The sequence below is a fragment of the Rhinatrema bivittatum genome, chromosome 12 (genome assembly GCF_901001135.1).
Source record: "Rhinatrema bivittatum chromosome 12, aRhiBiv1.1, whole genome shotgun sequence".
NCBI lineage: Eukaryota > Metazoa > Chordata > Amphibia > Gymnophiona > Rhinatrematidae > Rhinatrema > Rhinatrema bivittatum.
In genome coordinates this window covers 33,232,693-33,259,135 of record NC_042626.1, presented here as the reverse complement: position 1 = coordinate 33,259,135, position 26,443 = coordinate 33,232,693, and the positions used below count along the sequence as shown (strand labels likewise).

At 47.8% G+C, this 26,443-nt stretch overlaps 1 pseudogene; it reads left to right on the top strand.

The window, feature by feature from the left end:
• LOC115074328 overlaps positions 1-21,857 on the top strand; it is a 47,908-nt pseudogene extending 26,051 nt beyond the window's left edge.
• Positions 21,858-26,443: the final 4,586 nt, after the last annotated feature.

Here is a 26,443-nt window from a genome sequence, read left to right as displayed (position 1 = left end):
CCATCACCCAGTCAACATCCAAGCCATGAGAGCCAAGGCTTGCAGGTTGGGGTGGCGAAGCCTGCACTCGTCCTGAATGATTAGGTCCAGAGCCATCCCCAGTCAGATAGGGGGCATGAGCCAAGTCCCAAAGAGTCAGGAACCAGACCTGCTGGGGCCAGCAGGGGGCGACCAGAATCATGGAGCCTGATCCTGCTGCAACTTCTGGAGCATCCTGGATATAAGAGGAAGGGAAGGGTAAAGTCCAGCAACCTTGTGCCCCAGTGGATCAAGAAGCATCCAATATCGATCCCCTGCTCCTCTTGCAGAGGGAGCAGAAGCAGCGCACTTTTCTGTTTTCCAAGTAGGCTAAGAGGTCGATGTCTGTGGTCCCCCAGGAGCAGAAGATGCAGTTCACTACCTCCTGAATGAGGAACTATTCGTGCGGCCGGAACGTCCGGTTTAAGGCATTGGCCAGAATGTTGCCCTCCCTGGGGAGGTACACTGCCCATAGAGTGATGCCATTTTCGATGGCCCATGACCAAACATGGAATGCCTCCTGGCAGAGGGGGAATGACCCAGTCCACCCGTTTGTTCATGTTCTACATAGCCACCTGATTGTTGGTCTGAACCAGAACCACCTTGTTCATGAGATGCTCTCGGAACACACACAAGGCGTAGTGGATCGCTCGCAGCTCTAAGAGGTTGATCTGGAGCCACGACTCCTGAACCGACCAGAACCCTTGGGTGCAGAAGCCCAGAACATACGCTCCCCACCCCATCTGAGAAGTGATGATGAGTGTGGCCTGGGGCTGAGCACTCCAAAAGAGGCAACCTTCCTCCAAGTTCAAGGGGACTGTCTACCACTGGAGAGACTGCTGCAACCATGTCATAACTAGAATGAGTACGCAGGTCTTGCAAAGCCTGACACTATTGAGCATGCAATGTCCATTGTGCTCTGTGCACGTGTAGCAACATTGCTGCCATATAATATAGAAACATAGAATGACGGCAGAAGACCAAATGGGCCCATCCAGTCTGCCCAGCAAGCTTCACACATTTTTTCTCTTACTTATCTGTTTCTCTTAGCTCTTTGGTTCTATTCCCTTCCACCCCCATCATTAATGTAGAGAGCAGTGATGGAGCTGCATCCAAGTGAAATATCAAGGTTGATTAGTTAGGGGTAGTAGGGGAAGTAACCGCCGCATAAGCAAGCTACACCCATGCTTATTTGTTTTACCCAGACTATGATATTCAGCCCTTATTGGTTGTTTTTCTTCTCCCTGCCGTTGAAGCAGAGAGCAATGCTGGATATGCGTTGAAGAGTGAGTATCAGGCTTATTTGGTTTGGGGTAGTAACCGCCGTAACAAGCCAGCTACTTCCCCGCTTTGTGAGTGCGAATCCTTTTTTCTTCTTCTCCCCTGCCGTTGAAGCAGAGAAGGCCATGCTGGATATGCGTGAAGTATCAGTTTTTTTTCTCCCCTGCCGTTGAAGCAGGGAGCTATGCTGGATATGCATGAAGTATCAGTTTTTCTTCTCCCCCTGCCGGTGAAGCAGAGCGCTATGCTGGATATGCGTGAAGTATCAGTTTTACTTCTCCCTGCCCGTTGAAGCAGAAAGCAATGCTGGATATGCGTTGAAAGTGGAAGTATCAGGCTTATTTGGTTTGGGGTAGTAAACCGCCGTAAACAAGCCAACTACTCCCCCGCTTTGTGAGTGCGAATCCTTTTTTCCACATTACCTCTTGCTGTTGTAGCTTAGAGCGATGTTGGAGTCACAGTAACCATGTGTATGTTTATTGAATAAGGATATTATCTCCAGGCAGTAGCCGTCATTCTGGCGAGCCACCCACTCTTTGATGGCCTCTTGATTTTATGGATCCACAGTGTTTATCCCACGCCCCTTTGAAGTCCTTCACAGTTCTGGTCTTCACCACTTCCTCCGGAAGGGCATTCCAGGCATCCACCACCCTCTCCGTGAAGAAATACTTCCTGACATTGGTTCTGAATCTTCCTCCCTGGAGCTTCAAAACGTGACCCCTGGTTCTGCTGATTTTTTTCCTACGGAAAAGGTTTGTCGTTGTCTTTAGATCATTAAAACCTTTCAAGTATCTGAAAGTCTGTATCATATCCCCTCTGCTCCTCCTTTCCTCCAGGGTGTACATATTTAGATTCTTCAATCTCTCCTCATAAGTCATTTGATGAAGACCTTCCACCTTTTTGGTCGCCCTTCTCTGGACCGCCTCCATCTTGTCTCTGTCTCTTTGGAGATACGGTCTCCAGAACTGAACACAATACTCCAGGTGAGGTCTCACCAAGGACCTGTACAAGGGGATAATCACTTCCCTTTTCTTACTCGATATTCCTCTCTCTATGCAGCCCAGCATTCTTCTGGCTTTAGCTATCGCCTTGTCACATTGTTTCGCCGACTTCAGATCATTAGACAACCATCACCCCAAGGTTTCTCTCCTGCTCTGTGCACATCAGCCTTTCTCCTCCCATCGAATACAGTTCATTCGGATTTCCACTCCCCATATGCATGACTCTGCAGCAGTCAGAGTAGCTGGTGAGCAAAGATATGGGGGCAACTGGAGACATGTCAGGCAAGAGCGCAAGGGCCTCTGCCCTTTCCCAACTTAGGAAAGCCTTTGCTTGGACATGCCCCAATAAAGTCCAGTTACAAAGACATCTGGAGATGGGATTTTGGATAGTTGATCAGGAATCCTAGAGATTCCAAGGTGTCAATCGTGAGGCGCATGGCACTCTGAGGCCCTTGTTGGGAGTTGCTCTTGGTGAACTAATCGTCGAGGTAGGGGAAAACATGACTTCCCCACCTTCGAAGATGGGCACTGACAACTGCCAGACATTTGGTGAAGATCTGGGGTGCAAATGCCAGGCCAAAGGGCAGAACTCAATACTGATTCCCATCGACCAGGAATCTCAGGTACTGCCGATCCATTTGAACGATGGGGATATGGGCGTATGCGTCTTTGAGATTGAGGGAGCAGAGCCAGTCTCCCACCTTGAGAAGGGGAATCGGGGCAAAAGAAATGGTTTAAGGCTCTCAAGTCCAGAATGGGCCGGAGGCCACCCATCTTCTTGGGGATTAGAAAATACCCGGAGTAGACCCCTTCACCCCGTTGCCTGGGCAGAATGGGTTTGACCGCCTGAACAAGAACGAGGGTGGAGAGTTCCACTCGAAGTATCCGTACGTTCCCTGCTGCTTTCCATTGGGGATATGGAGGGGAGTGGGGTGGAAGTCACTGGAAATGCAGCCTGTTACCTTGACAGATGATGGAAAAGACCCAGAGGTCCGATGTGATTGAGCTCCACCGATCTGTGTAGACCTCCGACTGGAGGGATGGGGTCCTGTGGAGAAGGCTGGCTCATGCTCCCTAGTCACCATGGTGGGGTTCTGTGGTGGAACTGTAGGTGCTCAAAGTGGCCTAGGTTGTCTCTGTCTTATCTTGGGGACAGGCCTTTGAATCCTGGTGCAGGTTGGTAATATTTACGAGGCCAACAGAAAAGCCATTTAGATTATTGCCATGGGGGCTTTCTAGTAGGCTGGGTGTCGGAAGTACTAGCTGACAACTGCTGAAGAGTTTCCTGATAGTCTTTCAGCTGAGCTACACCTCCTTAATTCTTTCTTCTACAAATAGCTTCTCCCCCGTATATGGCAAATCTGCCAGATGGTCTTGGACCTCAGGGTGCAAGTCTGAGGCCCTTAGCCATGCCGTCCATTGGGCACCGATGCCCGCTGCAGTGATCCTTGTGGCTGTTTCGAAGACATCATAAGCTGAGCGAACCTTGTGCTTATCACACTCCAGGCCCTGCTGGACAATAGATTGGAAATCCTCCTTGAATTGTTGAGGCAGACGCTCACTAAATTCCAGGGCCTATTTCCACAGTGTTATTCTGGTGGACCCTTGGACCGAAGGGGAGTTGGCACTGCTTGTGGGGAGGAGCCCCACAGGCCCCCACCATCGGCAGGTGAGGTGGATGAGGAGCAGAGATCTCACTGGAGCTTCACCACTACCAGCCCTCGTTTCCCTTAGGTTGAGTCTAGGGTGCCAGAGCCGGCTGGACTTACATGGGCCTCTGCAAAGATGGAAGTCCAAAAGAGGGGCAAGACACAAGTAGCACAGGCTGAAGTCTGGAGATGGGGAAAGAAGCCCGAAATGATCCATGCAGGGACTGAAAGCAGTGGCAGACTCACAGCCAATGTCCATGTAGGGGTCTTGGCAGGTGGCATATCTCATAGTCAAGTCCTGTTTGGTCTAAACCAAAGAAAAAGCAGGTGAAACGAACTCAGGAACTAAGGCAATGCACATCTCAGGAGAGAGACCTATTGCCAAGGTAAAGGCTGGAAGTAGCATCCAGCCTTATATAGTGCTGAAGTGATGATGATGTCATCTGGAGGGGCCATGGGCATTTTCCTGCCATGGGGCCCTTTAAATGCCAAAGAGAGGCGCACGTGTGCCTAAGGGAATGCCGGATACAGGAGGAAGTTGGTGGCGATGTAGCCGCGAAACAGGGGAACCAGTGGCGTTGGCAGGTGTCCAGGGACCGTGGCGTCAGTAGTGTTGACCTGGCGGTTCAGAGCCGGAAGGAAGGTGGTCTTGGCGGCGGTGATTCCCCACAGCTGTCAGGAGGCCCAGGGCTGGCCTGGCTGTGCTGGAGCGGCGTTGGGTGAGTGTGGCTGGCCGGGGAACCCACAGGCAGCAAACGTAACATACAGTTTCCGGGAATACTGTCCCATGTAAAGCTGGTAGCAAGCTATACGAGCAGTGAGCATGGCACCCTGAAACACTCTGTGCTCCAATACATCAAGAGCTTTATGCTCACACCTGAGGAGCCTTTTCAGGGCTGACTCTACACCACCAACTGGTGGGGGAGTTGACAGCAGTCGAACCCAGTGGATAGCTGGACTAGGTATACCACATCCATCTTCCTGTTAACCAGTGGCACCAAGATGGGATACGGGGGTGGAGGTCCCTTACGCCAAGGATGTTCCGTCCAATTGACCTGAAAAGTTTTTCCATTTTGTTCAAGATGGGCCCGACGACCCTTGGGGGTCATCTGGGCACAAAGATTGCAGACACGGACATCGTGAGAAATCCCCATGCAAAGGACGCAGACCTCGTGAGGGTCTGTGATGGACATAGTCCTGGGGCACTGAAAGCACCGGCGGAAGCCGGTCAATGCCATGGAAAAAAAAAGAGTGCAGTGCGTGGTCAATGGCTGGCAGACACCAGGATTGGGAAGCCTTTGGCAATCGACTGCGAAGACACAAAGGGGCGGATTTTAAAAGGCCCGCGCGCGTCGGCGCGCCTATTTTGCATAGGCCGCCGGCGCGCGTAAAGCCCCGGGACGCGCGGAAGTCCCGGGGCTTTTCGAAACGGGGAGGGAGGGGGGGCGTGTCCGGGGGCGTCCCCGAAACGACGCGGCGTTTTGGGGGCGTGCCGCGGCATTTTCGGGGGCGGGCCCGGGGCGTGGCGCCGGCCCAGGGGCATGGTCGAGGCCTCCGGACCACGCCCCCGGGACCGGAGATCGGAGCGGGGCTGCTGGCGTAACTTGGCAACAAAGGTAAGGGGGGGGGTTAGATAGGGCCGGGGGGGTGGGTTAGGTAGGGGAAGGGAGGGGAAGGTGGGGGGAGGGCAAAGAAAGGTTCCCTCCGAGGCCGCTCCGAAATCGGAGCGGCCTCGGAGGGAACAGGCAGGCCGCGCTGGGCTCGGCGCGCGCAGGTTGCACAAATGTGCACCCCCCTTGCGCGCGCCGACCCGGATTTTATAAGATACGCGCGGCTACTCGCGTATCTTATAAAATCCAGCGTACTTTTGTTCGCGGCTTGTGCGCCAACAAAAGTACGCGCTCGCGTAGTTTTTGAAAATCTGCCCCAAAGCTTTTACCAAACACTGCCCGAGGAGGGCGAAGGACCCTATGCGACACGAGGCAGGAAAAAAACATTTCAAGTAGCCAAAAATGGTAAAAAATAAGCGTGAGCTCCGAAACCACGAGGCGACAGCTCCGCGGAAAATAAGAGACTGAAGAAGGACCCCACCTGGATGTGTGGTTAGCAGCATGCTGGGCATGAAACTTTGATATTTTTCCATGCCAGGCTCCATCCGATGTCGTCATCCATGTGTGAGGAGTACCATCCTGCTTGTCATTGGGGAATGAAAATGTACATATCTGAGTCTTCCCACTGGATCTTGGTGTATAACTTATTTAACCAGGGAGGGTTATTTTGTAACATTGAGGCAGCTACACTCATACTTTCTACCAATTAACAAAGTGAATTTATGTAACTTAAGTTCCTTTGAAAATTATGTAAAACTTATGCACAGAAACTCACCTGTGCAAAGTTACACCTGTTCTTTGCAACATGTAACTACTGTATGTGAATTTACATGCAGATTTTTAACATCAATAAATGTGCATGTAAAGCCAAACTCCACCCTAGCTCTGCCCATCAGAACGCCTTTTTCTGTGCACATAAATTTATACGCAAAATCTGGTTTCACATACTTTTATGCACACTAACCCCAGCTAGATTATATTATTTTTTTATTTTATTTTTTTAATTTTTATTTATGCCAATAATTTTTACATTCAGACAGCAATTACGGCTTGCCATTTAAGCATAGGTAGAGGCAAAAAGAAGAAAAATTACCACTTGAGAGTGTTAAGTTTAAGACTAATACATCTTAGAAGCAAACAATTGAAAGTATCTTAATTAAACCTATTTTCTCATTAAATAAGAACATTCCCTGTTATAAAGAAAAGTAAAGAAACCAAGATAGCATTCACTTGAGCAATTACAGGGCAATACTAATTATATTATTATTATATTATAACCTGCCTAGAATTGTAGATTGGCAGAATTTTAATTTTTTAATAAACAAATAGCAATCAACCTGTATTTTATGTGTGATAAAATTGCTTTTGGAAAATGCACCTCCAAAAGGCATATAATATGGGTATAATATTCCTCATTCAGTGAGGCTGGGCACTGACAGTGGGGTAGATTTTAAAAGGTGCGCACGGGATTAGATTTGGTTCGCGCAACCCGGCGCAAACAAATCTCCCGATTTTATAACATGCGCTCCGAAATCGGAGCGCCTTGGAGGGAACTTTCCTTCTGGCCCCCACCACCTTCCCCTCCCTTCCCCTATCTAACCCACCTCCCAGCCCTAACTAATTCCCTCCCCCCCTACCTTTATTTTACAAGTTACGCCTGCCCGAGGGTTTTCGGGGTTACACGTGATCTTATGCACATAACCCTTTGAAAATCTGCTCCTATGTGTTTTAGGTCCAAGGCTAACAGTCATTACGCATGTTCTATATGGGAGTACACAGAGGACTCTTTTCCTCTGGCACGTCCGTTAGGCATCTGACAAATATCTAACCTAGTAGCATTCCTTACCCAACATGTAGGGATCAGCTTACATTAGGGTGACCAATATAGCTCTATGTCAATGGGGACAAGTCAATCTAATCCTGGTTTTACCCCATTGCATTCATAGAAATGTAGTTCTGATTTCTCTGTTGTTTTCCATAAGAAAAGCAGAACTATATCTCATTGCATGCATTGGTTGTTTTAAAATTTACCTTTCCATGTAGAGTGACCAAGTAGCTTCTTGTCAAGGGAAAAAAAAAAACATGAACCAGCTCATGATTTACCCCAATGCATGCAATGAGACATAGTTCTGCTCTTCTTATGGAAATCAATAGAGAAATCAGAACTACATTTCTATGAATGCAATGGGGTAAAACCAGGACTGGATTGACTTGCCCCCCTTGACATGGAGCTATATGGTCATCCTTGTACCCATCACACTACACGCATGCAAAATAGGCTGGTACATAAAGTTAGGACCAAGTATTAAATGGATATAATCCAACATTTTGCAATGATACATTCTTTCTGCATGCATTTTTTTCCTATTACAACTCCACCCTTATATGTGTGTACACTCAGTTTTCTATTTATCATTATTTAAAAGGGTCCATTGACAGGGTAGGACAGCTTTAGAACATTCTACCATTAACTTTCCTTTTTTTTTTATTACCAGATGCGTAGCACTAGGAAAGTGTCAGTGTGGCCAGTGGCCTTTGCCGGGGGCTTGCGTTACGAGTCGCTCATGGTGAATGCAGCAGGGAAGGTATATGGCTGGAAGACCGTATTTGACCCTCAACGGCCTTTTGCCATCGACATGGCAGGTTTGCGGTCAATCTCAGGCTGATCTCCAACGATCTCAGGCATACTTCAAACTGCATGGGGTGAACGGTGGCTACCAAGAAAGCAGCCTCCTTCAGGAATTGGTGACTCTGAACGACCTGGAGCCCAAAGCTGCCAATTGCACCAAGGTATTTAATGGAATGGACTGGAGCTTTGTCCTCAAGCGGAAGATAGAAAGTACATTAATAATTTCCAGTCAAGAATATCATATGACAACAGATAAATATTAAGACCCTTCTTGTCTGCCTAATTTTCTTCCTTTGGAAATTTTATGAGCCCCCCCCCCCCCCCCCCAACAGAATCCTTTGTGTTCCTGGAATTAAGGATCCTCTTACATATCCCATGCTTTCTTGAATTTTGTTACTGTTTACTAACCAAATCCAAAAAAGTATCAACATTGCTTGAAGGTTCCAGTTTAATGCAGTTCATAAGAATAATTTAAGTATTTTTTATTTTTTTTTTAGAGACTTGTATAAAATATCCAAGCACAGCAGAACGAAATTCAACCCTCTGGGTTTAGTAAATAAAATATTCTATATACCTTTTCTGTATTTTAAAACATGCAAATAATTTTGGTTAAAACATGTTATAATTAGGGGTCATATTTAAACTTACCCATAAATTTCATTTCTAATGTTTTGTAGCAGCCGGGGGTAGCTTCTTTACAGCAAACATGAAAATGGGAAGTAAAAGACTGTGGTAACATTTGGGACCATGTACTAGGGGCAGTCAACTATGGTCCTCAAGAGCCACAAAAAGGATCTGCACAATGAAGATGCCTCCATTGTATGCAAATCTATCCCATGCATATTCATAATGAATGGCTCATGAAGACCGGAGTTGGCCACCCCTGGTATCTAAGACAATTTGTTAGGGTTCACTTTAACCTCATGAAACCAGAGCTTCCCAGACCCCACAGCAGTCAGGTTTTCAGGATATTCATAATGAATATACATGAGATACATTTGCATATCATGGAGACTCAGAATATGCATATTTATTGTGGATATCCTGAAAATCCGACTGGCTGTGGGGTCCCCAGGACAGGTCTGGGAAGCCCGGTAATAAGCATCCCCTCTGCAGGCTTGAAGGTATTTTTTACAATTATTTTATAGATTTTAGTTCATTTTTATAACCATGTTTAAAAGACCAAATTTGGAGTCTCTATTCTCAGTAGTAACAAAGACAGCTGAAACAATAAATATCTACGCTTCGGAATATTTTTTTCTATAATTGTGCACAAGAAGGGAGTACAATGCTGCAGTTTCACAGGCACCCATCGTCCTAAAATGAAATTTGTTAATTTCTGCCTTCAGTTTTCTTCTTTTGTCTATTGTGTGATTATTTGTTTTTGGTTTTTTTTTAAACTGATACAAATTCCAGTATGCTATGGTTAACATTAAACAGATGTTTTCAATTTTAATCAGGATTCACAAAAACTGGTCATGATAAATGTTAAAGTTTGCATACATACTTCCCTGCTTCCTTGTTCCAAGGTCTAATGCAGGGCTTCCTGGAGACCATATAATTGATCAGGTTTTCAGTATCGGAATACTCAGAATTAATATACATGTGATAAATTTGCATAGATTGGTAACCCAATCTATGCAAATTTAGCACATGCATATTCATTGTGGATATCCTGAAAATTCAACAGGGTGTAGAGTCCCTGGGACAGGTTTGGGAAGCTCTCATGCAGTGCTTCTTGACTTTAGTCTTCGAGGGCTTTTAACAAGTGTATTATTCAGGATAGCCATAGATACAGAAAATGAATTCCACACACACATTTGATCTAAGAACAGGTTAATTTTTCCTATTTTAGATACCATGCAAACCAAACCTGTTGAGGCCATAAGAATTGATGTTCATGAGAACCATGCAAGATGACTTTTTCAATTTATGTTTAGTAACATAAAACATAGTAAATGATAACAGATAAAGACCACTTGGCCCATCCAGTCCACTCTCTGGTTCTCTGCCACTTTGGGTAGATGACCCTATAAATTCCTATATACACCAGTAACCCCTCAACCACTGCCTTCCATATCTGTCCCAAGCACGTTTACATTCCATTGCAGTGCTGGCCTCCACCACCTCCTCTGGTGGATTGCAGACCTTATCTTCCTCTTTGGATCTTGCAAGTCCTAAACTTAAACCAATACCCAGGCCCCTTCCCATGCCTTACCACCAAGTTTTGTAGTAATCTATACAGCCAGCAAAAGCAGTGAGGCTTTTGTCTGACACATCCAGCCACCCCATGCTTACTGATGTTAAGAACATAAGAACATAAGAAAATGCCATACTGGGTCAGACCAAGGGTCCATCGAGCCCAGCATCCTGTTTCCAACAGTGGCCAATCCAGGCCATAAGAACCTGGCAAGTACCCAAAAACTAAGTCTATTCCATGTTACCATTGCTAATGGCAGTGGCTATTCTCTAAGTGAACTTAATAGCAGGTAATGGACTTCTCCTCCAAGAACTTATCCAATCCTTTTTTAAACACATCTATACTAACTGCACTGACCACATCCTCTGGTAACAAATTCCAGAGTTTAATTGTGCGTTGAGTAAAAAAGAACTTTCTCCGATTAGTTTTAAATGTGCCCCATGCTAACTTCATGGAGTGCCCCCTAGTCTTTCTACTATCCGAAAGAGTAAATAACCGATTCACATCTACCCATTCTAGACCTCTCATGATTTTAAACACCTCTATCATATCCCTCCTCAGTCGTCTCTTCTCCAAGCTGAAATGTCCTAACCTCTTTAGTCTTTCCTCATAGGGAAGTTTTCCATTCCCCTTATCATTTTGGGTTATAACCATGGCTGCACAAAAGAAAATTAATCCTTACCTGCTAATTTTCGTTCCTGTAGTACTACGGATCAGTCCAGACAGTGGGTTATGTCCCCCGTCCAGCAGATGGAGTCAGACAAAGCTTCAGAAGGTGCTCCCTTATAAATCAGTGCACCCTCTGGAAATCCTCAGTATACAGAATATCAAAGCATGAACAATAAAAATGGATGGATCAAGGAAAACAACCCGATTAACATTTTAGTACATAGCTATGCAAAACAGCTACAAAAAACAGCAAAAAACTTGCAAAAGGAACTATGAAACCAGCCTTTAGAGACTGAGAAAACAGAGAAGCAAGTGAAGAACATTTGAGCAGGAATAGCAATCCCATCAACCCCCAAATCCTTAGGGAGGACGTCTTGGACTGATCCGTGGTACTACAGGAATGAAAATTAGCAGGAAAGGAATAATTTTCTTTTCCCTGTACGTACCCGGATCAGTCCAGACAGTGGAATGTACCAAACCTTCCCTACATAGCGTGGGCCCCGGATAGCCCTGCTCGAATGACCCGATCACCAAAGGAGCGAAACACCGGTGGTGGTAGATTCAAATGATAGTGCCGAGCAAAGTATGTAATGATTTCCAGGTTGCTTTTCCTGAAAGGAAAACAGCGCGGCTTTCCGCTTAGGAAAGCCGCTTGGGCACGGAGAGAGTGTGCTTTGATGCCCACCGGAGGCTGCTTCCCTGCTCCAAGATAGGCTGCTATGATAGCTTCTTTTAGCCAGTGAGCAATAGTGGTTTTCGAAGCCTTGGACCCCTTCTGAGGTCTGTTCCAGAGGTCGAAGAGATGATCTGATAATCGAAAGTCATTAGTAACTTCTAAATAGCGAATCAGGATACGCTTGACATCCAGCTTACGTAGATCTCTTGGATCAGTAGCCGCGAAAGACAGGAGCTCAACCGTCTGATTCACATGGAATGCTGAAATCACCTTGGGTAGAAAGGAGGGTACCATGAGCAATAAAACTCCTGCATCCGAAAACGCAAGTAGGGCTCCCGGCAGGAGAGTGCCTGTAGCTCCGAAATCCGACGTGCAGAGCAAATAGCCACGAGAAAGACCATTTTGAGGGTGAGATCCTTGAGAGTAGCTGATCGCTTAGGCTCAAACGGAGCGCTTCCCAAAATCCGAAGGACTGAGTTGAGGCTCCAGGAAGGACACAGGGCGTGCAATGGTGGATGTAGGTGTTTCACTCCCTTGAGGAATCAGATGATATCTGGGTGCGAGGAGAGAGATACTCCCTCGCGATGATGTACTAGGGAACCAAGGGCTGCTACCTGATCCCTCAGAGAATTGTAGGCCAAGCCCTTCTCCAGTCCCTGTTTGTAGGAAAGACAGAATCTGAGCTACCAAGGCAGTACGCGGACACACCACTATGGAAGTACACCAGGATTCAAAAAACCTTCCAGACGTGAACATAAGCTACGGACGTAGAAGTCTTCCTTGCCCTGAGAAGGATGGAAACCATGGCCTCCGGGTATCCTCGCTGTCTCAATCGGCACCTTTCAAAAGCCAAGCTGCAAGACAGAAGTGATCTGCCTGATCAAAAAATACAGGCCCCTGATGCAGCAGGCATGGGAGATGGCTCAAATCGAAGAGGTCCGTCCACTGCTAAATTGATCAAGTCTGCAAACTACGGGTGACATGGCCTTTCTGGAGCCACCAGGATCACCGGACCCTGGTGGACTGCTATCCTCCAGAGGACTTTTCCTACCAGGGGCCATGGTGGGAACACATAGAGGAGAATGTGAAGAGGCCATGGAAGGACTAAGGCATCCATGCCTTCCGCGCCGTGCTCCCTTCTGTGGCTGAAGAATCGCGGCGCTTTGGTATTGCGGGAGGTGGCCATCAGGTCCAGGTGTGGAAGGCCCCAACGTCGGACCAGGAGCTGCATCGTGTCCTCAGAGAGTTCCCACTCCCCTGGATCCAAACGCTGTCGACTGAGGAAGTTGGCCTGAATGTTGTCTACTCCTGCAATGTGGGAGGCCGCCAGTCAGGAAAGGTGAGCCTCCTCCCAAGCCAGCAACTTGTCCGTCTCTTGAGAGATATGATGAATTCTTGTGCCCCCTTGACGGTTGATGTACGCCACCGTGGTTGCATTGTCGGAAAGTGCCCGAACCACCCGATGACGAATGAGCAGGAGAAACTGCTCTGGTCTCCAGGCGCACTGCTCTGGTCTCCAGGTGATTGATCGGCCAGGTTGCTTGCAATGGTGTCCACTGTCCCTGAATCAAGCTCATCTGGCACACTGCTCCCTATCCAGAGATGCTGGCATCCATAGTGACAATCACCCACTCCGGCATTTCCAAGGGCATCCCCTGTGACAAATGAAAGCGGTCGAGCCACCAAGGCAGACTGTCCTTGACCTCCTGTTGGAGAGGGAGGACAGTCTGGACCTCCTGAGACACTGGCTTCCAGTGGGAGAGTAAGGCTCTCTATAAGGGAGGCATATGCGCAAACGTCCAAGGTACAAGAATCGATAGTGGAAGCCATGGGAGCCTCAGTACCTGAAGGTAATCCCATGTAGTGAGAAGGGGAAGGCAAGAGAAGCACTGCACCTGTGCTATAATTGACTGGGCCCAGATCCGGGAACAGGAAGACCAGGCCCACCTCCATGTCAAAATGGGCTCCCAGGAGTCCAGCGATTGAGAGGGTGTCAGGTTTGCTCTTGGCGAAGTTGATGACCCATCCCAGGGATTGGAAGAGATGCAACACCCTGTCAATCGCTTGATGACACAGACTGAGGGACTTCACTCAAATGAGCCAGTCATCCAGATATGGTGGACAAGGATGCCCTTTCTACTGAGGGCTGCCGCCACCACCACAAACTATCACTTTCATGAAGACCCGGGGGGCGGTAACCAGGCCGAAAGGAAGCGCCTGAAACTGGAAATGCTGCCCCAGAATCTTGAAGCGAAGAAAGCGCTGGTGAGACTCGAGGATGAGGATGTAGAGATAAGCTTCCATCAGATCCAAGGAGCCCAGGAATTCCCCGCGGTGTACCATCGCAATCACAGAGAGCAAGGTTTCCATTCGGAAGCGTGGAACCTTGAGTGCTCTGTTGACCATCTTGAGATCTAGGATCGGACGGAAGGAGTCCTCCTTCTAGGGATCCACAAAGTAGATCGAATAATGACCGGTCCCCACTTCCCGTGGAGGAACCGGCAGGATTGCCCCAAGAGCGAGGAGTCTGTCAAGTGCCTGGAAGACAATGAGTCCTTTTGGAACTGGACCGCAGGGAGAGAAGAGGAACCTGTCTCTTAGAGGACGAGCAAAATCTAATGCGTATCTGTGTTTTAGAATATCCAGGACCCACTGGTCTGACGTAATCTTGACCCACTCCTCGTAGAAGAGGGAGATACGTCCCCCTATCCTTGGGATCAGGGAGTGGGCCAGCCTGGCTTCATTGTGCAGACTTGGAAGACGCCCCTTGGGCCGGACCATCCCGTGCTTGTCTTCGGCCTCAAAAGAACGGGACCAGGACTGGGAGCGCAAAGAGGGCTGGCGAGGAGCTGACTGTCTCATAGTGAAGAACCGTCGTTGACCACGGTAGCAGCTTCTAGAGGAGCTGAAAGTCCTAAAGGTCCTTGGCCGATCTTCTGGCAATTTATGCACTGAATTTTCTCCCAGGGACTAGATGATCTGCTCCAGATCATCTCCAAAGAGGAATTTGCCTTTAAAGGGCAGCGATCCTAACTGTGACTTGGAAGAGGAATCCGCCGACCAGTTGCGGAGCCAGAGGAGGCGTCTGGCTGAGAGTGCCGAAACCATCGACCTGGCCAGAACTCGAAGAATGTCATACAGAGTATCCGCCCCATACGCTATTACTGCCTCCAAATGGTTGGCCTGCTGAGCTTCCTCTGGAGGTAGCTCCTGAGAGCTTAGTAGGTGTTGGACCTAGCGAAGTCCTGCCCATTGCACCAAGGAGCTGCAGAAGGCCACCCTGACACCCAGAGTGGACACCTCAAACACTCTCTCGAGATAAACCTCGAGCTTTCTGTCTTAAAGATCACGCAGAGCTGTACCACCCATCACCGGGATGGTTATCCTCTTAGTGATGGCTGAGACAGCTGAGTCTACCCTGGGGACCTTAAGAAGCTCCAGGAAATCATCTGGAAGTGGATAGTCGTTCCATCGCCCTACCGGCCTTAAGAGAGGCTTCAGGAGAATCCCACTCCCTGGACAATAGTTGAAGCAGAGTAGGGTGGGTAGGAAAAGACCTTGTCGGAGGTCGAAGCCCTGCCAAAACGGGGTCTCCCTTCTTTTCCTGAGGTATGGATCCAGGAATTTCCTGCGGAGCCTCAATGTCCAGTTCCTGTATGATGAACAGTATTAGAGGGTCTAGCTCGTCTCTGTGGAAGATACGAAGGACTCTCGGATAGTCGCCGTCCACCTGAGCCATTGGTAAAAGCTCATCCAGGTCTGGGTCCAGGTTGGGACCAACACTGCCCACTGGTGGATGCACCATGCAGACTCTAGAAGTGCCCAGAGGGGCCACTGGAGCTGGAAATCCTATACCCAGGGTGTCCCCTGCAGGTGAAGGATCCGCTATCCTAAGGATTTTGGGAGGAGTAGGACCTGTTGCAGGCTCCTGGGACTGGCTCATCCTAGCCAGGTAAGCATTATGCATTAACAGTACAAAGTCCGTGAAAAACGGCGGTGGCCCCAAGGGAGGCAGAATTGGTGGGTCCCCAGGTGGTGGAAAGGATCCTAGAGGTGGCACAGGTGTTAAAATCGGTGGCAACGGCAACAATTCAACGTCCTGATCCTCCCTTGCCTGTGAACGGGCATCCAGCTCCTCACACAAAATGGCCACCGTTCCCGCGCTGAGCGGGAACGGGGACGACCTCTGCACATCCAGGCGCACTTGAAGGCGTGAAACAGGGCATCCTGCCGGCTCTGAGGGGCCCTCCCCACTGGGGAGGCACCTCGAACACACACCCTCGTGGGAGAGCCTCGACCCGAGCTGTCCACACGCAGTGCACTGGGAGCATCGCGGCATCGAGAGCGGAGGAGGGAAGCCACGAGGCAGACAGCTGATCTGCTAGGACGTGCTGGAAGCAGCAAGAAAACTCGTCCGCCGCAGCAGGGACTCTCTGCCATGCTATCCGACTGAAAAAAGGCAATGAGATTGGTGACAACAGAGGGATGGCGCTTCTCTGTGTAGGCTGCCCCAAGGAAAGCAGCTTCTCAGGGCAGCGGGTCGGAGCGTGACAAGTAGGGAGAGGCTGGACTATCAGCATGCATTCCCAGAGAGGAAAGCCAGGTATTTAAGCTGTAAATGAAATAACAAAAACCCAGCATACAGAGGAGCAAGGGAGGGAGACTGTAAGAAACAGTTCAGCCTGCAAGTCAGAAGCTGTGAGGCCTAAGGCCCAAAGAATAGGTCAGACTACCAATTGGGTTTTGTTTTGTTTTTTTTTCAATTACCCAACTTGATCCATCCCAGGAAAGGTACAAGAAAAAGTAAGTTAAACTTAAAGAAGTGTAATGGGGAACCAGAGGTTCCACACTCGCATCTGCTGGAGTCAGAAAGATTCTGAGGATTTCCAGAGGGTGCACTGGTTTATAAGGGAGTACTCTCTGAAGCCCCCCCTCTGCTGGACGGGGGACATAACCCATTATCTGGACTGATCCGGGTACGTACAAGGAATGCAGGTTACCTCAGCTTTCTTGGAAGACTGATGCTACTTTTAGGATTGTAGCCATAAATGGTCCATGCAGTTTACCCCAGCCTTCTGTTACATCTGTAGCACTTTGCAGTGTGAAGTTCCTTTGATTCCTTTATGCTTCCTATTTTTTCCCTCACTAGTGGTTTACAACCCCCCTGTTTCTTCTGAATTCTTAATCCTGAGTGGTTTAAAATGGGGCCAAGGACAGGAAAGGTCTCTGCTCTACTAAGCTAATGAAGCACTTTTCTTTTCACCATGGGGAATGCTGATTCTTCCCAAGCTTTGATCTTTAAGAACATATTCCATTAATAGATCATTTGCACAAGCTCTACAGAGAGAAGTGTAAGAGATCGGACCCATCTGACCAGAGAAGTTAGGACGTTTTATGGAAAATGTAGTCAGAATTTTGTTCCTAAGAAAAAAATCAAACTGTTAAGCAGACAAAACAAGGAAGAAAACTAAGCCTTGACAAAATTACCTTGCGCATGCACACTAAAAGCCTTGCACGCAAATACCTTGTGCTCATGTGTAGAGTGACAATCCCCACTAGGGTTATCGCCTCACTCCAGGTCTGAATAGGTGTGTCCAGTCTCTTTTTTTTTTTTTTGCCCCATTGTATACATGGAACTGACGTTTGATTTTCTCTTTGATTTCATTCAGAAAATAAAAAACTTACAGTAAGAAGATCCTAGATATTTGTGCATGCAATTGCATTACTTAACTCACACTTTTTTTTTATTGAATATTGATTTTTAAGAAAATATGTTGCCAGCAGAATAAAGTCCCTCAACTTTGAGTAAAGCATACAAGGGGATGCATGTGCAGCATCTTGCGGGCAAGCTGCCATCATTTAATACGTTTTTTAAAATCTGTATTCTATTCTGCCTTTTGTGCCACTTGCTAGAAATCACAGTAACCTGCCTCTTCTATTCCCCAGAAGCAGATACATTATCTGCATAAGGCTACTTTGAAAATGTGGGCTGTTTAAAAATTGCTTTCCATAGGAACGGGTTGGAGTATGAGTAAAGAGAAGGGGAGTGTGGGTCAGGAAAAGCAGTCACCTTGGCCGAAGGCTATGATTTCTGATGTTTGCTGTTGTGCTTTCAGATTCTCGTCTGGCATACCAGGACGGAAGAAACCTTTGTTGGTGAATGAGGGTGAGAAAGGCTTCACAGATCCTAATATGGAAGTTTGACTCTGGGACATCCTATGAGCTGAACAGGTAAAACATATTAACCAAAAGCAGTAATCTGCCACTTAAAACTCAGAAAATGGCTATTAGTGCTAGTCCTTAAACCTACCATATAAACGTGGTATAGCGCAGGGTTAGGCAACTCCCATCCTAGAGTGCCACAAACAGGCCGGGTTTCTGGATATCCACAATGAGATATATGTGCATGCACTGGCTCCACTGTATGCAGAGATACCTTATGCTTCCCTATATATACCTGGATCAGTCCAAACGCCTGGGTTTATGCATCTCTGCCAGCAGATGGAGACAGAGAAAAACTTGACTGACACTGCTACATAAACCCTAGTGCCACCTGCAGTTCCTCAGTATTTTCTCTGTGCATATTCATTGTGGATGATCTGAAAACCAGACCTGTTTCTGGCACTCCAGGACCAGAATTGCCCACACCTGGTATAGTGCAATGAGCTTGATCCCTAGCCAAGGCTCCCAGAACCTACATACAATCTGACATAGCTGGCAGCCTACACTAACCCCCCCCCCCCAAAAAAAAAAAAAAAGAAATAGTATTTGACCAGCTATCTGGTCAATCCAGTACCGAGCGGTAGGAAGAGCTGCGTTAGTGCCTGGTGCACCCACGGTTGCCGCACGCACAGTGCAGCTCACCTACCGCTCGATCCTGTATGTAAATAGCTTGCAAATGCAAGCTGCGTCTAAGAAGCGTCCGTGAAGCGTTAGGGCCCGCGCAACCCATTTTACTGTATAGAGCGCTATACAGCGCCTATACAGTAACCTGGGTGCACGGGCCTAATGCTTCACGGCCACGCTAGTATCTGTCATTTCAAATGTCATTTCAAATGACATTTGAAATGACAGATACTAGGAAGTGGACGCTCGGGAATGTCAACCCTCTCCCCTCCTCCCGAAGCAAGCAACCAAAGCGGAAAAAACGAAAAAAAAAAAAAAAGTAGCAAGAGAGCGAGGGGAGAGAGGACAGGCAATCCTACGCTCGGGATTGCCAGTCCCCCCTCCCCTCCTCCCGAAGCAGGGCGTGAAAAGCTGCCTTGCTCCGGGAGGAGGGGAGGTGGGACTGGCAGTGTAAAGCGACGAAGCGACTTACTTTTTGCAGGCCCCCTCCGGACATCGGAGAGGACGACCCCCTCTCCTGCCTCCAGCTGCCCGTGAAGATGGACGCCTGCACGGGCGAAAGCGGCCCCTGTTCGTGCAATTGGGCGCTCAAGACGTGATGTCACATGCCGTGACGCCAAACGTCATGACGTCATGCCTTGAGCGGCTCAATTGCACGAACAGGGGCCGCTTTCGCCCGTGCAGGTGTCCATCTTCGCTGGGAGGCAGGGGAGCTGTCTCCGGAGGGGGTGCAGCAAAAAAAAGTAAGTCGCTTCATCGCTTTACACTGCCAGTCCCCCCTCCCCTCCTCCCGGAGCAAGGCTGCTTTTCGCACCCTGCTTCGGGAGGAGGGGAGGGGGGACTGGCAATCCCGAGCGTAGGATTGCCCGTCCTCTCTCTTGCTACTTTTTTTTTCGCTTTACACTGCCAGTCCTGTCTCCCCTCCTCCCGGAGCAAGGCTGCTTTCGTGCCTTGCTTCGGGAGGAGGGGAGGGGGGACTGGCAATCCCCTCACTCTCTTGCTACTTTCTTTTTTGCTTTTTTTTTTTTTTTTTTCCTTCGGGAGGAGGGAAGAGGACTGGGGCTGCCCCGGAAACCAGCACCCATGGATGCGGCCAGGGCAGGAGAGCGGGGGCTGGGAGAAAGTTTGCCGCCTACCCTTACCCCTGCCTCTAACGCAGGGGTAAGGGTAGGCGGTAAGTTAGCAGGTTAAACGCGCGGCAAAACGGCAGGGTAAAATAGTGATAGTCGGGGCGTGCGTTACTGGATGGTAAGGAATAGCTAATTCGCTCGTTTACATGCAATATACATGCCGCGTGCAGAAGGGGTTGCCCGGGGATTTTTGGACATGGTAGGTGTAGGTTAAAGAGGATTGGGGATCGCAGGAAGGGCTAACGCGGCTGGAAAGTGAGTAGAACGTGGGTTAGGAGCGGGGTAAACACGGCCGCACTTTACTGGATAGACCTGAAGGAGTGGTATGTGACAAAACTGATATGTTTGGGAAAGAACTCAAGCTGCTGTAGGTCAGGCTAAGAGCTGTTTAGGAAAGGCTGCAACTAAGTGACTGCACCTCTTCATCGCCACAAAAGAACACATGAAGTATCATTTCAGCTATTCAGTTCAGTTAGAAAATTGTATCTTTCATAAGAGATGACCCGCTCTGTTCCTACTTGCAGAACCTTGATATTGCACTAAGGTTTGCACAGGATCATAACACAATTTTTCTTGGTACTGAACTAGAAGATAGTTTTCTATCAAATGTGACCAGGCGGTAGCATGACAAGACCCGCATTACTTTAGTGCAGCGGATTTTTTTAAATTAGAAAAAAAAGTGACTCATTTTCCTTTTATTGCAGCCAATGGCAGGTAGCTTTGATTTTAGAGGATTTTCCAGATGAAGTAAGACGTGCAGACCACCAGGCAGATTCTGAAAAGGCCTCCTTTTCTTTTCCATTTCTGTTTTCCTGCAGAAGCTGCTTCTTGCCAAGCGTGTCTGCGTTCATCTCGCGGGCATCTCCTCCTCATACCAACCACTCTGCCAGGTCTGCTTCTATCCTAAGGACAAAGCCAAACCCCCAAGGATCCTACTGACCTCCTCATGTACTTTGGACATTCCGAAAAGCACAGAAAATTGAGACATGGCACCATCTTCCTTTGCAGTACGAGCCACACAGGCCTGGCTTGAAGGAGCGTGTGCATGGCATGCCTGGGAAGGGGACGGGCCCAGAAGAGCTGGATGAGGTCTCTAAGGCACTGGAGCAAGGCTTAGGATGCCCAGATTCCAACAGAACATTTCAGTGGGAAGCAGAACAGAGGTTTGCTTTCTAATGGATTCCCCATACACCCTCTACCCTCATAAAACATGGTGCAAGTGTGCTCTTAAGATTGAGCATCTGTTCAGTAGCAGAGAGTGGCTGCCTTCTCGGATAGCACCTTGCCCCTTAATGCAAGAACTTACTTAAATTCATATTTATTATACTGCACAAGAAAGCAGGAAGCTGCTGAAAGCCTAGCAGAAGGGCACGGTTCTGTTCTCTGGGCAGGTCTTAGGCCAGCAATTTGAATAACAAACAAGAGGGAGGGGAGGAAGAGGCTTGGATTTTAAGTACTTTTCCCTGCCTGAGTTGATTTATGTCTTAATGTTTACAGCTTGTACTGTTGTGTTCAGATTTCATTTTAACCTTACTGACATAAATGCTGGATTACCAAGCACTCAGAGGATGGATGTATGGGCCTGCCCAGGCCATGTTCGCTTGGGAAGGAAATAGTTTACTTTTCCATTTGCATTTTTAAAACCAATTTAAGATGTAAATGTTCTCTTTTTGTTTTATTTTGTTGGTGCATGGAGGGAGTGACAAAGAGCAAAGAAAGGGGAAATGTGAAGAGGTGGCCCAGTTTTGCTTGTGGGAGAAGAGGCTGAACTGAGCCTTGCATCAATTCCTTCCCATGAGATTCTCTTTCTGCTGGTTCTTCCCATCTTACACCCTCTGGTAGGGTAAGAATGAAACAAACGAAAAATAAAAGCAGCTACTCCCTGATTAAACAGGAAAAAAATACTGGAAATATTGAAAGCTGCTATGCCAGGAGCGGATTGGCCTATCGGGGGATCAGGCTTCCCCGGTGGGCCGGTCTAGCTGGTCACGTGGTCTCGACTGCATGGCTCTTCCTCAGCACATCCCAGCCAACCCCAGCGCCTCCCAGCCAGTGGGGACTGGCTGGGAGGCGCCCATCTTCTTTTCTTCGGCCTCCGCCAGCCTCGATTTTAATTTATTCGCCCCCCGCCGGCTTGGTCTCCCGTGGGGGCTGTCTGGGAGGCGCCCATCTTCTTTTCTTTGGCCTCCGCCGGCCTCGATTTTAATTTCTTCGGCCCCCGCCAGCTTGGTCTCCCGTGGGGGCTGTCTGGGAGGCACCGGCCCATCTTTTTTTCTTCGGCCTCCGCCGGGCAGGGGCCGAAGAAATAAAAATCGAGGCCGGCGGAGGCCGAAGAAAAAAAGATGGGCTGGCACCTCCCAGACAGCCTCCGCGGGAGACCAAGCCGGAGGAAGCCGAAGAAATTAAAATCGAGGCCGGCGGGGCCAAAGAAGTGAACACCCGTGCTGCAAACCGCCGCCGGAGACCAGCTGTTCAGCTGGGGGCCTTAGATCGTAATGGTGCTTGTGTGTGTATATGTGAGAAAGGAATGGTGCTTGTGTGTGTGTGTGTGTGTGTGTGTGTGAGTGAGAAAGGAATGGTACTTGTGTGTGTGTGTTTGTGTGTATGTGAGAAAGGAATGGTGCTTCTGGATGTGACAGGCAAGGTGCTTCTGTATGTGTGTGGTGTATATGTGAGTCAGGGAGGGTGCTTGTGGGAGTCAATGTGTGTGTGCGAGAGAGAGATGGAGCATGTTTTTGGCTGGCTTGTGGCTGTGAGAGAGAGGGCATGTGTGTGAATGAGAGCTTGTGTGTAAGTGAAATAGAGAGAGCATGTATGTGATTGAAATCCTGTGTGTAAGAGGGAGCGAGAGCATTGTGTGATTGAGAGAGACTGGCCAGAGAGGTGACATGTGTATGTGTGAGACTGATCAGGGAGATGACTGGTGTGTGTGTGCTTATGTGTGTGTGTGTGTGTGTGTGTGTGTGTGTGTGTGTGTGTGTGAGAGTGTGTGAGAGACTGGTTGGGAAGATGATTGGTGTGTGAGAGACAGAAACTGGTCTTGAAGGTATGACTGGTGTGTGTGTGTGTGTGTGAGAGAGAGAGAGAGAGAGAAGAGACGGTTGTAGTCCCTAAGGAAGAGGACCATGAGGACAGCTTTAGCAGCTACTGCTGCTTCTGGTGTGGCCTGCAAGGGAAAGGAGTAGGAGAACTGCTGGAGAGGTTAAATAAAGGTGGCTTTTTAAGTTCATTTTTCTTGATTGACTACCATTTGAATTATTGGGTAGTATGTGAAGTGTCTGCTGTTTGAAATATTTTATTGGTGTTTGGTAAAGTTTTCAAAATTTGCTTGAGTCTTTAATTATTGAATATTCTATTCATCAGCTGTTTTGAAATTATTTTATTAGTATGATTTTATAATTATGATTCATGATTTATATATCTTGATTTTATTGATTATTTCATGAGGAATGGTGATATTTTTGTTTTTCCATTGTTGCACTGTATAGAGTCTGGCATGATACATTTTACAGTTTAGTTTTTGTCTGCACATTTCTATTTATACTTTATGTGGCTTTATTCTGTATTTGGTGAGAGTTTGTGTTCTGCATGCAGACTGAGATGAAGTATTCTTTTAGCATGTGGTTTCTCTGTAGGGATCTGTAGTAGCTTGGCCTGTTCTGGTTTCCTGATAGGAGGTGTATTGCTATTTTAGATTCTGGTGTAATATTTGTGGTATTCTTTTTCATAGGTGGGGTTGTTATTCTTTGAGTTTTGGCAAATAGTATTGTGTTGATATGGGAGGACCATGCCGAAATATAGGGGTATGTACATTATATATGTAAATGATATATGTAAATTATATTGTATATGTAATTGGGTACCCATGGGCCAGTATGGAGAAAAATCCACTATTTTCCATCAATCCGCCCCTGTGCTATGCTGCTGTTTTTAAAATAAATTTTGAATGATTTTAATTCCATCCTTTGTCACTTCTTTTCAAGAGTTTATATTTGGAAAGTGGATAAAGAAAAGACGTGTGGTTATGTTATGGCCAGTTTTATCTCTTCTTTTTTTTTTTTTTTTTTTTTTTAAAAGCATGTTTTTACACTACGCTCAAGTTTTCCTCTCACTCAGTTCCACAGGGCCTTTGGTCCTGTATAGTTTGCTTGAGACCCTGAACCTGAAAAGATCAGTAACGTTCTCCTGGACCTAAATCACTAAGAAAACTCTGAGAAGGTATTATGCCAAACCCGAAAGCTCGCATCTTTGAATATTTGATAGCTTTAGAAAGTTATCAACAGTTACATTGCTGATTTTCTTTTGTCTAAAGGAAATCCTCCAAGTCCATTTGAAGGAGCCCTGCAGGTTTGCTCTGATGTTTTGCATCATGCAAATTACCTTTGTATGCATTTTTATAAGGTCTACAGCCGGCGTTGGGCTGGAAAGCTTCTGTGCCTGACAATGCTGCTAACCATTAGGGATGTGAATCGTTTTTGAACGATTAAAATTATCGTCAGATAATTTTAAAATCGTCCAAAATCATTAGAGTGCACAATATAATAAAAATGCCCCCGATTTATCGTCATAAATCGTCCTAAATCGTTAAATAGGGCACGGGAATTATTTGGGGGAGGGCGGGAAAACCGGCACACCAAAACAACACCTAAACCCACCCCGACCCTTTAAAACCAATTCCTTACCCTCCCCCATCCTCCCGAACCCCCCCAAAATGTTAAATTATCTGGTGGTCCAGTGGGGGGGGGGGTCCCGGCACGATCTCCCGCTCTCGGGCCATTGGCACCATTTTGGCTGCCACTAATTAAAATGGTGCCGATGGCCCGATAAAAAAAAAAACCCACCCGACCCTTTAAATCGACCCCCCTTAACCTCCCCCACCCTCCCGACCCTTTTTTTTTAGGGAGGCCCGCGCCGCTAAAAAAAACCCCCACCCAACCCTTTAAATCGACCCCACCCTCCCGACCCCCCCAAAACCTTTTAAAACTACCTGGTGGTCCAGGGGGGCCTCGGGGAGAGATCCAGGGGGGCCTCGGGGAGAGGAGAGATCCAGGGGGGCCTCGGGGACAGATTTCCCGTTCCCAGGCATCAGCTGTTCAAAAACAAAATGGCGCCAATGCCCCTTTGCCCTTACCATGTGACAGGGTATCCATGCCATTGGCCGGCCCCTGTCACATGGTAGGAGCACTGGATGGCCGGCGCCATCTTTAAAGATGGCGCCGGCCATCTTTACTCATCGGATACCCTGTCACATGGTAAGGGCAAAGGGGCATCGGCGCCATTTTTTTTAGAACAGCTGATGCCTGGGAATGGGAAATCTCTCCCCGAGGCCCCCCTGGATCTCTCCTCTCCCCGAGGCCCGCCTGGACCACCAGGTAATTTTAAAAGGTTTTGGGGGGGTCGGGAGGGTGGGGTCGATTTAAAGGGTCGGGTGGGTTGTTTTTTTTTAGCGGCGTGGGCCTCCCTAAAAAAAAAATTAGCGATGTGAATTGGAATCGGAAATGATTCCAATTCACATATCTTAACGATCAGATTCCCCCCCCCCCCCCTCAGCCGAATCTGATCGTTAAGACGATCTGGCACACGATTCACATCTCTAGTTCTCACAGTACAGCAGGATATTAGTCCTCACATATGGGTGACATCACAGAATGGAGCCCTGTACGGAAAACTTTTCTGTCAAAGTTTCTACAAAGCTTTGACTGACACTGACACACTGAGTGCACTGAGCATGCTCAGCCTGCAATTATCCCTGTGAGCCACAGGTGTCTCCCTCAGTCTCGTCTTACAGCTAAAAGCGCAAGCGAAACTAAAATAAACGTAAAAACGTACACAGACCCAACTCCGCGGGGTGGTGGGTAGGTTTTGTGAGGACTAACATCCTGCTGTCCTGTGAGAACACCTGTTACAGGTAAGCAACACTTCCTTTCTCACAGGACATGCAGGTGGTCCTATGGGTGAGTACCGAGCTGAGAATGCCCGAGAGTGCACCAAATGCACCCACGACGCGCAGAAGACGCAATGACGTTTGGAACGGAGGGCATCCTGAAACCCGTAACAGGTTGGTGGAAGTATGTTGGGTAGTTGAACCGAAAGAATAAGAGTAGACGGACTGGCCAAACATGGAGCATGCCGGCTAGTCGTATAATAATGGGCTGCAAAGGTATGGAGAGAGCTCTAGGTTGCAGCCTGATAAATATGTACAAGCAGCAGTGGCCGAGGGGAAGCTATTGAGGCTGGGACCGATGCAACAGAGTGTGGTTACACACAGTGTAATGCCTGCTTGTTGGTAGGAAAAAGAGATACAGACCATCATTTAGGAGGAATGTGTGCCCACTGGAACTTGCAGCTTGACTCTTGCCACAGAAGGAAAGAGTTAGGTGGAGTTCCTATGGAATATAGTGCGATCTAGATAGAATGCAAGTGCACTATTACTGTGCAAGAAGTGGAAAAAACCTTCTCTCTCTGGTGAGAGAGAGGTGTTGGGAAAAATAGGCAGAGTATATTCTGAGTAAGGTGAGATACAACGTCTACCTTAAAAAAGATAGGAAGTTGAATACGTAAAAACCACTCGGTCATGGAGGAACACAGGGTTGGATGAGTATGTAACAAGGTGTGTATCTCACTGACCCTGTTGGCAGAAATGACATTTATGAGGGAAAAAATTTCCCACATCAAACTGTGAAATGAGAGCAATGGAAAGGCTCGAATGGAGAACGTATGAGACTTATAAGGAT